Below are 11912 nucleotides of genomic sequence, written 5' to 3'. Positions count from 1 at the left end.
GAGTCACTGAATTCATCTTTGACAAAGTAGGTACGATGGATGATTTCCACTTAGACCAACAGACCAATAGACCCTGAAGAGTTGTCATGTAGCAGCAGATTCCCACCTTCAGAGAAATCATCCAGGCTGATTGTTTTAACTCCAATGGGCAGAAGTATTTTTCCCAGTACTGAAGAGTCCACGGTTTCTGCCTCTTTTCCATTTACAAAGTGGCAGGTTGGCTAAAAGGGCTGTAAGTGTTGGTAGATTTGTTTATATGTTTATTTGGTTTTAATAGCAACCATAAAGTTGAAGATAGGGCCTAAAATTCTAAGTATATTTCACTCATAGTTGCTTAAATATATCTTCATAAACCAATATATAAACACACTTTCTTCAAATACTTTTGCCTGTAGCCAGTATTTTCCTTTTACCTCAAAGAGAACAATTACCTGAACTTTAATCAAGCATTTTAAAATCCACCTTCTAGAACAGTGGAAAACAATTTTTGGTCATCCTTAATATTTAATAATACTTCATTTTTGTTTGGTCATATTTAATACTTTAAGAACCACATATCCATGATGTAATATAATACACCTACTACATAAGAATTAAATTGTATAAAAAATAAACACTTCAATTTTGCATTTAATAATAAAATTAATCTCCTCTCACTTTAAAACTGTGAATCTTTTTAGAGACAGCAATGTAATTGAATATGCCTCATTATTTTGCAAAATCTGATTCAAAAATAATATAATTCAATGGTGTTTCTGGTATACCTTGCTGAATAATAAACCCACCCCAAAACTTAGTGGCTTAAAGCAACAATCTTATTTTTCACAATTCTGTCTACTGATTTGAAATCAACTGGATGGCTCTTCATTTTAATATCACTCCTTAAACACAAATCTTACATAAACTCTGTTACCTACAATCTTGATTTAGTGGTGCTTTATAGAAAATTAAAGAAAATAGGATCTGGATCACTTTCATAAAATGTAAGGTGGAGGTGAGAGAAAAGTTCCAGCAGTGACTTAATATCACCAATTCTCCCTTGCACTTCAGCTCAAGCACACCCTGTATCCGGTAATCAAAAGCATTTAATAAAGTGGTTCTCTTTGCCCTTCATTCTAACCCCATATTATTGAAATAATAGTGGGAAAAGCTCTTTGTAAGCAGTTTCCCTAGAATTCTTCCAGAATTGTAAGTTGCTCTCCAAGAAGTAAACTGGTAAATTCTACATACTATGGATAAGAACAGATCTGGATAAAAAGAACTTCTTTAGATACAGTCAGGAAATGACTGGCAAATGTAATTACTCAGTTGCATCAAGATAATCAGGGAATGATCTCAAGAAGTCACACTGGGAGAGCCATGCCTAAAATCAGCTTTATTCTGATCAATTATAATTAGCATATGAAAGTAATGAATAACAGACTTTTTTGTAAATTTGATATACTTGTATATTGTAGCAGAAACAAAATGATCAGTAAGAACTTCAGTGAAAAGGGGAACACAAACAAACCGTGAGCTATTTTGAGTGGCAATCTACACATAGAAACCTTATAAAACTTAAGCAAAGAAAAAAAACTATTAGAATACCTAACGACTATAAATCCATGTCAACTCACTAGTAATAACTTCTAATTCTAAATCTCTAATATTCAATTTCTGATTTCCCTTTGACTGTACCCTGATGTTAAATAAAGTCTAAGACTGATCAGAGAATGTTAAGATCTCCAAATATTCTACTGGGACAAAGCTGGAACTTAACTTCCATTGATGTGTATTATATCCAAACTGTCACATAATACGCTTCAGTTAAAAGTAATAAATATATCTGAGAGAAATGGAAAGTAATAGTTGGAATTATTTTGCTTTTGACCAACCTCATGAGAAAAAAAAATCCAGACAGATGGAGGAACCTCATCATATATCAATCTCTAACTCCTTAGCACTCAGACAAAAATTAGAAAAGAATTTTCATGCTCCATGTGTCTGCAAAAGGGTCTCTACACACGAAGGAACAAATGAATGGATGTGCACACTGATTCTATCATAAATGGAATAGGTGACAGCCTACTGAAAAATGCTATGGAGATTCCTTACACAAGACTAACACATGACTAAAAAGAGCAAATTAGCTATCTCTGTAATGGTGGGTACCAATTCAACCACAGTTTTATGTAGAATGTTCCCATTCATAAGTAGATCTTCTTCATCTTGCAAAGCAACTTGTGGTGTCCATTACAAGGAACATCATTCCAGCCCCATTGTCTTGAAAAATAATGAAAATGTAGCATGACACAATGCTCATCAAGATTACTGGGTTCACCTGAGTGCCAAAATCTGAAAGGGAAAAAATGGATGAGGTTGTTTCTTCAAACAGTGTTTTGAAAAGGGTTAGAGGCACAGCAAGGGAGGGGGCTGGGACTGAACTGTGTGAAAGTCAAGGTCAGATATGCCCAAATCATTCACTTCTCCAATTCTCATGCAGTTTCTTCTCTACCAGAAGCTCTGGCATTTCTCTCAAAAATGTATATCACCTAGTATTGTGTCATCTTATTGCATTAAGCATTCTCCTAGCAGATAGCCCTTCTATTTGTCCGTCATTATGTCCTATTTCCAGGGGACTGCCAGTCCATAAGCTCCCTTAAATGATGAAAAAAAAAAAAAAGATTTCATCCCAGTCTCAAGTATCTTTGTAGTTTGTTTCCATAATACATATGTATATACATATATATGTGTATATACATATATATATATTGCTTTTGGAGTCCAAAGAACTAGTTAAAATCTCTAAATCTGCTAAAATCCCTGTTATCTTGGACATATAATTTAATTTCCCTGATTTCTATATCTAAAAAATAGAGACTCTAGTCATATTCCTATATGTGTCACACAGTGATATGAAGATCAAAGGTGGTATTGTACTAAAATGCACTAAAGTATTAAAAGAGTTTTTAAAAAACCTACATAAATATGAGATATTAACTATCAGAATTTAGCTTATTTGCTTTTTGAGAAATAGTAAGTCAATAATTAGCCATGATCTTAATTGACATAAATTTTTATGTTTAGAGATATAATGTAGTGACTGAAAGTACAGATTTCAGCATCAAATAGGGCTGGATTTGAGGATCATTTGGTGCCAATGCTGGATAACATTTGCTGAGTTATCTAAACACTCTAAGCTCAATTTCCTCATATCTACAGTAGGAAAAATAATAATGTGTGTTTCACAGAGTTCCTGTGATGATTAAATGAAATAATAAATAAAATTATTTAACCCAAGAGTTAAAAGAAGAGTAAGCTATTTTATTTTCACATCTGATAGTTGGAACACTCTAAAATCCTTGCATGATCCAGCGCTCAGGGTTCCTTTACCTAATTCTGTACTCACGTGACACTTTCATTGTATGGTGTTTGATCAACCCATTGCTAATCTCTTTTTCCCTTTGGATCTGATAGCCCTATGTAATAAGCAGAATATATATATCCAGGTTCTGGGAGATAAATCCAAAGGAAGAAAAGAAAGGAGTTATATAGCCTTTAGAGCACTGAGGTAGAACTGAGTTCTTTACAACCTTATGGAGAAGAGAAGAAAAGGAAAGGATCCATGAAGAGCCATACTGGGGCCCTGCCCAGGAGCCTCAGTCCTCTCTGGCTAAACCAGAGCAGGATCAAAGACATCACTCGTAAGCACAATGCTTGGCTCAGTCTGCTCAGGCTGCTATAACAACATACTACAAACTGGATAGCTTATAAACAAGTTTCTTTCTTATAGTTCTGAAGGTTGGAAATCTCAGATCAGGGTGCTAGCATGGTAAGGTGAAGGCTCTCCTCCTGGTTCGTAGCTTTTTTCTCACTATGTCTTCACATGGTAGAAGGGGCAAGGTAGCTATGTGGGATCTCTTTTATAAGAACACAAATCCCATTCACGAGGGTTTCACCCTCAGTACCTAAGCACCTCTCAATGACCCTGCCTCCAGATACCACCATCTTTGGGGGTCAGGATTTCACCATATGAAGCTTGGGGGGGACATAAACATTCAGAATATAGTAACGTTCAACACAAATGGAAGCAATTTTCTAGCCATGATCATAGTGAATTTTCATCTCAGATTCACTTCCCTCTTTCACTAAGAGGTGGTATTCTTCAAAGTCATGCATTAGAAGATTTTTGCACATTAAATCATTTTCCTTTCATAACTTCTTTAACTTCATTCTTGATTGCCGATTGTGACCCTTCATTATTGAACTCCGCTCTGATATAATAATACCCCTTCTCAGTGAAATAGTTAATAATTTATAAAATATTTAATATAAATATATTTCAAACTAAAATATTTTCATTCTTCTATTCAAACCCCATATATTATATTTCAAATGCCCCAATTAATTTTGGGAGAGATTAGTTTTATGAAACCAGGAAGAAGGTGTAGCACGTGAAGGCTTAAGTAGCCTTTCCTATCAGTTTTACTAAAAGCCTTCTGCCACACCACCAATATTCCAAAACAGTGAAAACCTCCTTAGACAAGAGATGTATACAATAACCAGCGGACCGTTGACTCCATCATCTATTAGAAAGTACCTGTTCATCCTTGGTGTTAATCACCAGCAGGTCAGCCTTCATTTCTGAGCTGTTCCTCTCACTCTCAGTCCAATTTCTTGGTGTAGTAGAAATAAAAGTAGCAGTTGGAACTAAATGACTTCCAATCCTTTGGGCAGCAGCTCCAATCTTTCTCTGTATTGACAGAAGGCCAGAGATGTCCAATATAAAAGAAAAAATTTAAGTGTGTGTATTATTAAAATTAAGGACCAAGGAAGACCTCATGGAAACTGGAATTTGCATCTTCACCAAGAAGTGATAAGTAGCCCACCCATCAGGTGTCAAGGAGATCAAGTCTACCTACATCAGGCAGTAACTTCTCCCTTGCCAGAGTGGTGTCAGGAAAAGCCAGCTAAAACATAGGACTTAGGTAAGACGCAGACTCAGAATATTACACAAAAATGTCTAGGTTTCAATGGAAAATGATCCATCACACCATGAATTACAAATTCTCAAAATTAATTTTTTAAAAAAGAAAATAAATACATGCCAGTATCAAGATAAGAGAAATATTAGGATTATCTCACAAATATTTTAAAGAAATCATGACAAAGATGCTTCAACAAGAAAGTACAAACAAGTTTGAACCAAATGAAAGAAAAGAATGCCTCAGAAAAGAAATAGAAAATCTAAAAAAAAAAAAAGAAAAAAAAAAAAAGAAAATCTCAGCCACAGATTACAGATATAAATGATAAAATAAAAACAAGGAAGCCACATGGGTAAAAGGCAATCATAGTTCAGCCACAAAAGGAGGGCACATGCAGCCCAGACAAAGGACATTCCTGGTATACCTGCTCCTGGTAACCAGGAGGTATTATGCTACAGGGAACAACAGGATCTCTTCTACACAAGGCCTGCTTTTAAGACCAGGAGACACAGATGGCCTACCTAACACATAGACACAAACACAGAGAGTCAGACAAAATAAGGAGACAGAGGAATATGTCCTCAATGAAAGAGCAAGACAAAATCACTGTAAAAGAGCTAAATGAAATGGAGATAAACAATATTCCTGGCAAGAATTCAAAGTAATGGTAATAAAGATACTCATTGGACTTGAGAAGAGTGGATGAGCTCAGTGAGAACCTCAACAATAAGACAGAAAACATAAAAAAGAAGCCATCAGAAATGAAGAATTCAATAATTGAAAAGAAAAATACACTAGAAGGGATCAACATATTAAATTATGCAGGAGAAGAAATCAACAATCTGGATGATAGGGTAATGGAAAGCAACCAAGCTGAACAGAAAAAATAAATAATAATAATAATAAATGAGAATAGGTTAAGGGAACTCCTCATCAAGCATAATAACGTTTACATTATATGGTCCCAGAAGTAGGCGAGAGAGAAAAGGGGGCAGAAAACTTACTTGAAGAAATAATGCTGAAAATTTCCCTAATACGCAGAAGGACATGGATATCCCAGTCAGGAAGCATACAGATCCCCTACAAGATTAATGTAAGATCCACATAATAATTAAAATACCAAAATGTAATAATAGAGAATATTAAAAGAGAAAAGAAAGCTAACATACAAAGGAAATCCTGTAAGGCTATCAGCTGGCTTTTCAGCAGAAACTTTCCTGGCCAGAAGAAAAGAGCATGATATATTCAAAGTGCTAGAAAGAAAAACACCTATGACCAAGAATACCCAAGAATACTCCATCATTCAGAATTGAAAGAGAGAGAGTTTCCCAGACAAATTAAGTTAAAGGAATTCATCACCACTAAACCAGCCTTAGAAGAAATGTTAAAGGGACTTCTTTAAGTGGAAAGGAAAGGCCATAACTACAAGGAAGAAAATTATGAAAGGAAAAAATGTCACTGGTAAAGGCAAACATATGGCAAAGATTTAATTAATAACCTATAAAGCCAGTATAGAGGTTAAAACAAGAAGAAGTAAAATCAATTATGAAAATCAGTCAAGGGATACACAAAATTAAAAGATGCAAGACATATCATATATATTAAAATGTGAAGGAGTAAAAATTTAGTACTTTCAGAATGTGTTTGAACTTAAGCAACCATCAAATTAACATAGGCCCCCTGCTCAGTAAGGAGTCTGTTCCTCCCTATCCCTCTGCCTCTCCCCTAGCTTGTGCTCTCTCTCCTGTCTTGCTCACACTCTCTTTCAAATAAGTAAAATCTTTAAAAAAATAAAGAAAGAAGAGAGAGAGAAAAAAAAACAGGGTATCAATGCCTATATGAGAAAAAGAGACTTGAAAACAAGTAGCAGGAGATAAAGAAGGGCATACTTCCACCATTATGTAACGATAAAGGGACCAATCCAACAAGAGGACATAGCAGTTGTAAATATTTATGCATCCAACATAGGAGCACCTAAATACATAAAGCAAATAATAACAGACATAAAGAAATTGACAGTAATACAATAATAGTATGGGTCTTCAACACCCCACTCACATCAATGGATAGGTCATCCAGATAGAAAATCAACAAGGAAACAGTGGTCTTAACTAACTTTAGACCAAATGAATCTAACAGATATATATAGAACATTCCATCCAAAAACTACAGAATATACATTCTTTTCAAGTACATATGAAGCATTCTCCAGAATAGATCACATGGCCACAGAACAAGATTCAATAAATTTCAGAAAATAAATAAATACATTTCAGAAGACTGAAATCATATCAAGCACCTTTTCCAATCATAACAATATAATACTAAAGATCAATTATGAGAAAAAACTGGAAAAAATAAACATGCAAAAGCTAAACAACATGCTACTAAACAATGAATGGGCCAATGAAGAAATTAAAGAGGAAATCTAAAAATGCAAGAAGACAAATGAAAATGAAACACAACCTCGAAAATCTTTAGGATGCAGTAAAAGCAGTTCTAAGAGGGAAGTATATAATGATACAGGATTATCTCAAGAAACAAGAAAAATCTCAAGTAAACAACCTAAACTTACCCCTAAAGGAACTAGAAAAAGAAGAACAAATAAAGCCCAAAAGCTAATAGGAGGAAGGAAACAGAGACTAAAAAAATAGAAAAGCTCAATAAAACCAAGAGCTGGTTCTTTGAAAAGATAAACAAAATTGATAAACCTTTAGCCAGACTTATCAAGAAAAAGAGAGAGGACTCAACAAAAGAAATAAGAGGAGAAATAACTGACACCACAGAAATACAAAGAATTATATGAGAATATTATGAAAAACTGCAAAACCTAGAAGAAACAGATAGATTCCTAGAAACATATAATCTTCCAAAACTGAACCAGGAAGAAATAGAAAATTTGAATAGACCAATTATTAATAACAAAATTGAATTGATAACCAAAAGACTCCCAAGAAAAAAAATCCAGGACCAGATGGCTCTATAGGTGAACTCCACCAAACATTTAAAGAAAAATTAATATCTATTCTTCCAAACTATTCCAAAAAATAGAAAAGGAAGGAAAACTTCCAAATTTACCCTATAAGGCCAGCATTACCCTGATACCAATACCAGACAAAGACACTTAAAAAAAAAATCACTATAGGCCAGTATCTCTGATGAACAGAGATGCAAAATTCCTCAATAGAATATTAGCAACCTGATTTCAACAATGAATTAAAAGGATCATTTACCACAATCAAGTGGGATTTATTCTAGGAAAGCAAGGGTGATACATGATGTTAATTAGAAGAAGGATAAAAGCCATATATCATCTCAACAGATGCAGAAAAAGTATTTGACAAAATATAACATCTGTTCATGACAAAACTCTCAACAAAGTGGGTTTACAGGACATGTATCTCAACATAATAAAGGCCAAATATGACAAACCCTCAGGTAACAACATTAATCAATGATGAAAAATAAAAACCTTTTCCTATAAGATCAGGAACAAGATGAGGATGTCCAGTCTCACCACATTTATTCAACATTGTACTGGAAATCCTAGCTGCAGCAATCAGACAGGAAAAAGAAATGAAAGGCCTCCAGGTTAGTAAGGAAGAAGTAAAACTGTCACTATCTGCAGCTGACATACTACATATGAAAAATCCTAAAGACCACCAAAAAACTATCAGAATCAATAAATAAATTCATTAAAGTTGTAGGATACAAAACTAATATATTGTATTATATATATGTTATATTTCTATACAATAATAATAAAATATCAGAAAGAAAAATTAAGAAAACAATTCCAATAACACTGGAACCAGAAAGAATAAATTATCTAAGAATAAGTTTAATTAAATCAGTAGAAGACCTATACGTAACTAGAAGACACTGATTAAAAAAAATGAAGATGACACTAATGTAGATATACTATGCTCATGACTCAGGAGAATTAATACTGTTAAAATGTCCATTCTACCCAAAGCAATCTGCAGATTCAATGTAATCCCTATCAAAATAACAACAGCATTTTCCACAAAACTAGAACAAATAATCCTAAAATTTTATGGAACCACAAAAGACCTGGAATACCCAAAACAATCGTAAAAAAGAAGAACAAAGCTGAGGGTGCCTGTGTGCCTCAGTTGGTAAGCGTCTGCCTTCAGCTCCCCACATCCGCTCCCTGCTGAGCAGGGAGCCTGTTTCTCCCTCTCCCTTTGTTGGTCCCACTTGTACTCTCTCATTCTTGCTCTCTCATAAATAAATTGAATGAATGAATGAATGAATGAATAAATAAATAAATGAATAAATAAATAAATGAATAAATAAATAAATTTTTAAAAAAGAACAACAAGGCTGGAGGTATCACAATTTCAGATTTCCAGATACACTACAAAACTATTATAATAAGAACAGTATGGTATTGGCACAAAAATACCCACATAGGCCAAGAGAACAGAAGAGAAAGCCCAGAAATAAACCCATAGTCATGGGCTTATATTAATTATTATATTAATTAATTATTAATTGTTATTAATTATTAATTATTATATTAATAGTTATATTAATCTATGACAAAGGAGGCAAGAATATACAACGGAAAAAAGACAATCTTTTTAATAAATGGTGTTGGGAATACTGGACAGTTACATGCAAAAAAACAAAATTAGGGACACCTGGGTGGCTCAGCGGTTTAGCACCTGCCTTTGGCCCAGGGCGTGATCCTGGAGTCCCAGGATCGAGTCCCACATCAGGCTCCCTGTGTGGAGCCTGCTTCTTCCTCTGCCTATGTCTCTGCCTCTTTCTCTCTCTCTGTCTCTCATGAATAAATAAAATCTTTTTAAAAATAAAATAAAAAATAAAAAAATAAAATAAAATAAATAAAATAAAATGAAATGAAATTTCAGTGGTTACCAAGAGTCTAGAAGGGAAAGTAGAGCACAGATTTTTATGTAAAACTACGTAACATTATGCATTTGTCAAAACCACATAAATTTACATATTTATTCCATGGAAATTTTTAAAGTTCATTTAGGAGGTCAGGGGATCCACTAAAGAATGAAGACTATGACAAGACAATCTAACTGTATTACAAGTGTTGGAAACAACCACACTGGGTGGAGGTGGGATGATGATCTCGATAACTTTGGAAATGGAATCTATAAGAATAAAAACAAAAAAAACTGCACATAGGCACTGTATTCTAGCTGATAAAGTTGTTTCCCAAGGTGGTTTGAGTTTACAATTCTGATACTGCTATATGTGTACATTGGGATTGAATAATTATGTAAATGTATTGAGCAGATGATGGGAATCAGATTTCTCTGTTGAAGTGATCATTAAAGATATCAAGGGGAGTAGGCTAGAAGCAATGTAATCAATGAAAGTTTCAGACATCAGTAAAAGCTGATATGTATCTTATTATATACACAACTGTATGTACAAATATTTATCAATATATTCACATATACAGGTTAGTACACAGATATATATTTCCTTGTTCTGTGAACTGAGATGACCTAAAAGAAATAACACCTCAGCAGCAATGAGTATACCTAGTATTCAAATCTTGGTTTCTAATGCCATTCAATAACAGAAGCCATGGCTCCACATAGAATTGATTCTAAGACTGAAACAGGAAACATACAGTATAAGCCCAGAGAAAATTACAGTCCCAGAAAGTAAACAAGTGCTCAAAAACAAAACATAACAACACATTGATGGGGGCAAGTCCAAGGGCCACAGGAACCAACTGAAAGAATTCCATTCCCAATGGCAAAGGTAGAACAATGTGAGCAACAAAATAAATATAGCACTGGATTACAACCCAAAGTATAAGATAAATATCCATGAGTACACACTAATATAGATAGATGATTAAGTTAATAAATAAGAAGAAACAAATATCATATACACAAGAATTTCCAATAAATTACATAGAAACTTGTTTTGAACTGAACTGTGTTCCCCCAAAAATTAATGTGTTGAGGTTATAATCCTCAATGTTACTATAGTGGAAGCCTTTAAGGAAGTAATAAAGGTTAAATGAGGTTATAAAAAAAGTAGGGCCTTATTCCAATAGGACTTGTGTTCTTATAAGAAGAGGAAGAGACCAGAAAGCTGTCTCTCCTTCCCATTCACAAAGAGGACTGGCTATGTGAGGACACAACAAGATGGTGGCTGTTTACAAGCTAAGAAGAAGGGCCTCACCAGAAACCAACTCTTGGGAAGCCCGGGTGGCCCAGCAGTTTGGCACCGCCTTCGGTCTAGGGCATGATCCTTGAAGACCCAGAATCGAGTCCCATGTCAGGCTCCCTACATGGAGCCTCCTTTTCCCTCTGCCTCTGCCTCTGCCTCGGTGTGTGTGTGTGTGTGTGTGTGTGTGTGTGTCTCTCAGGAGTAAATAAATAAAATCTTTAAAAACAAAACAACAAAAAAAAAGAAACCAACTCTTATGGCACCTGGGACTTCTGGCTTCCATTATTGTAAGAAAATAAACTTATTGTTTAGGTTGCCCAGTTTGTGATATTTTGTTATGGCAGCCAAGCAGGCTAATATGGATTCTGGTACCTAAGTGGGGTGTAACAAATACCTAAAAATTCTGGTTCCTTTCTGTTTAACACTTCAATTTATTATTATTAACACTCAATTTACTAAAAATGTGAAAGTGGTTTCAGAACTGGGTGATAGGTAGATGCTAGAAGAGTTCTAAGGTGCCTGCTAGTAAAAGCCTAGATTGCCTTGAAAAGGCTGGTGCTAGAAATATGGATGTTAAAGGTAATTCTGCTAAGGACTCAGAAAGAAAAGAGAGCTGTAGAAAAAGCTCCTATCATCTCAAAGAATATACATATCCTATAATGAACAGAATTTGGTAGAAATATGAACATTAAAGATGCTTCTGGGGGCACCTAGGTGGGTTGAGCATCTGCCTTCGGCTCGGGTAGTGATCCTGGGGTC

The 11912-nt window shown here is 34.6% G+C and overlaps 1 pseudogene; it reads right to left on the bottom strand.

The window, feature by feature from the left end:
* Positions 1–1355: 1355 nt before the first annotated feature.
* Positions 1356–11912, bottom strand: part of LOC140616713 (C-type lectin domain family 4 member A-like) — a 29112-nt pseudogene continuing 18555 nt past the window's right edge.

Source organism: Canis lupus, chromosome 25, assembly GCF_048164855.1.
Source record: "Canis lupus baileyi chromosome 25, mCanLup2.hap1, whole genome shotgun sequence".
In the NCBI taxonomy this organism is placed as follows: domain Eukaryota; kingdom Metazoa; phylum Chordata; class Mammalia; order Carnivora; family Canidae; genus Canis; species Canis lupus.
The sequence above is the reverse complement of the archived record's forward strand: the minus strand, read 5'-3'. Positions and strand labels throughout refer to the sequence as shown.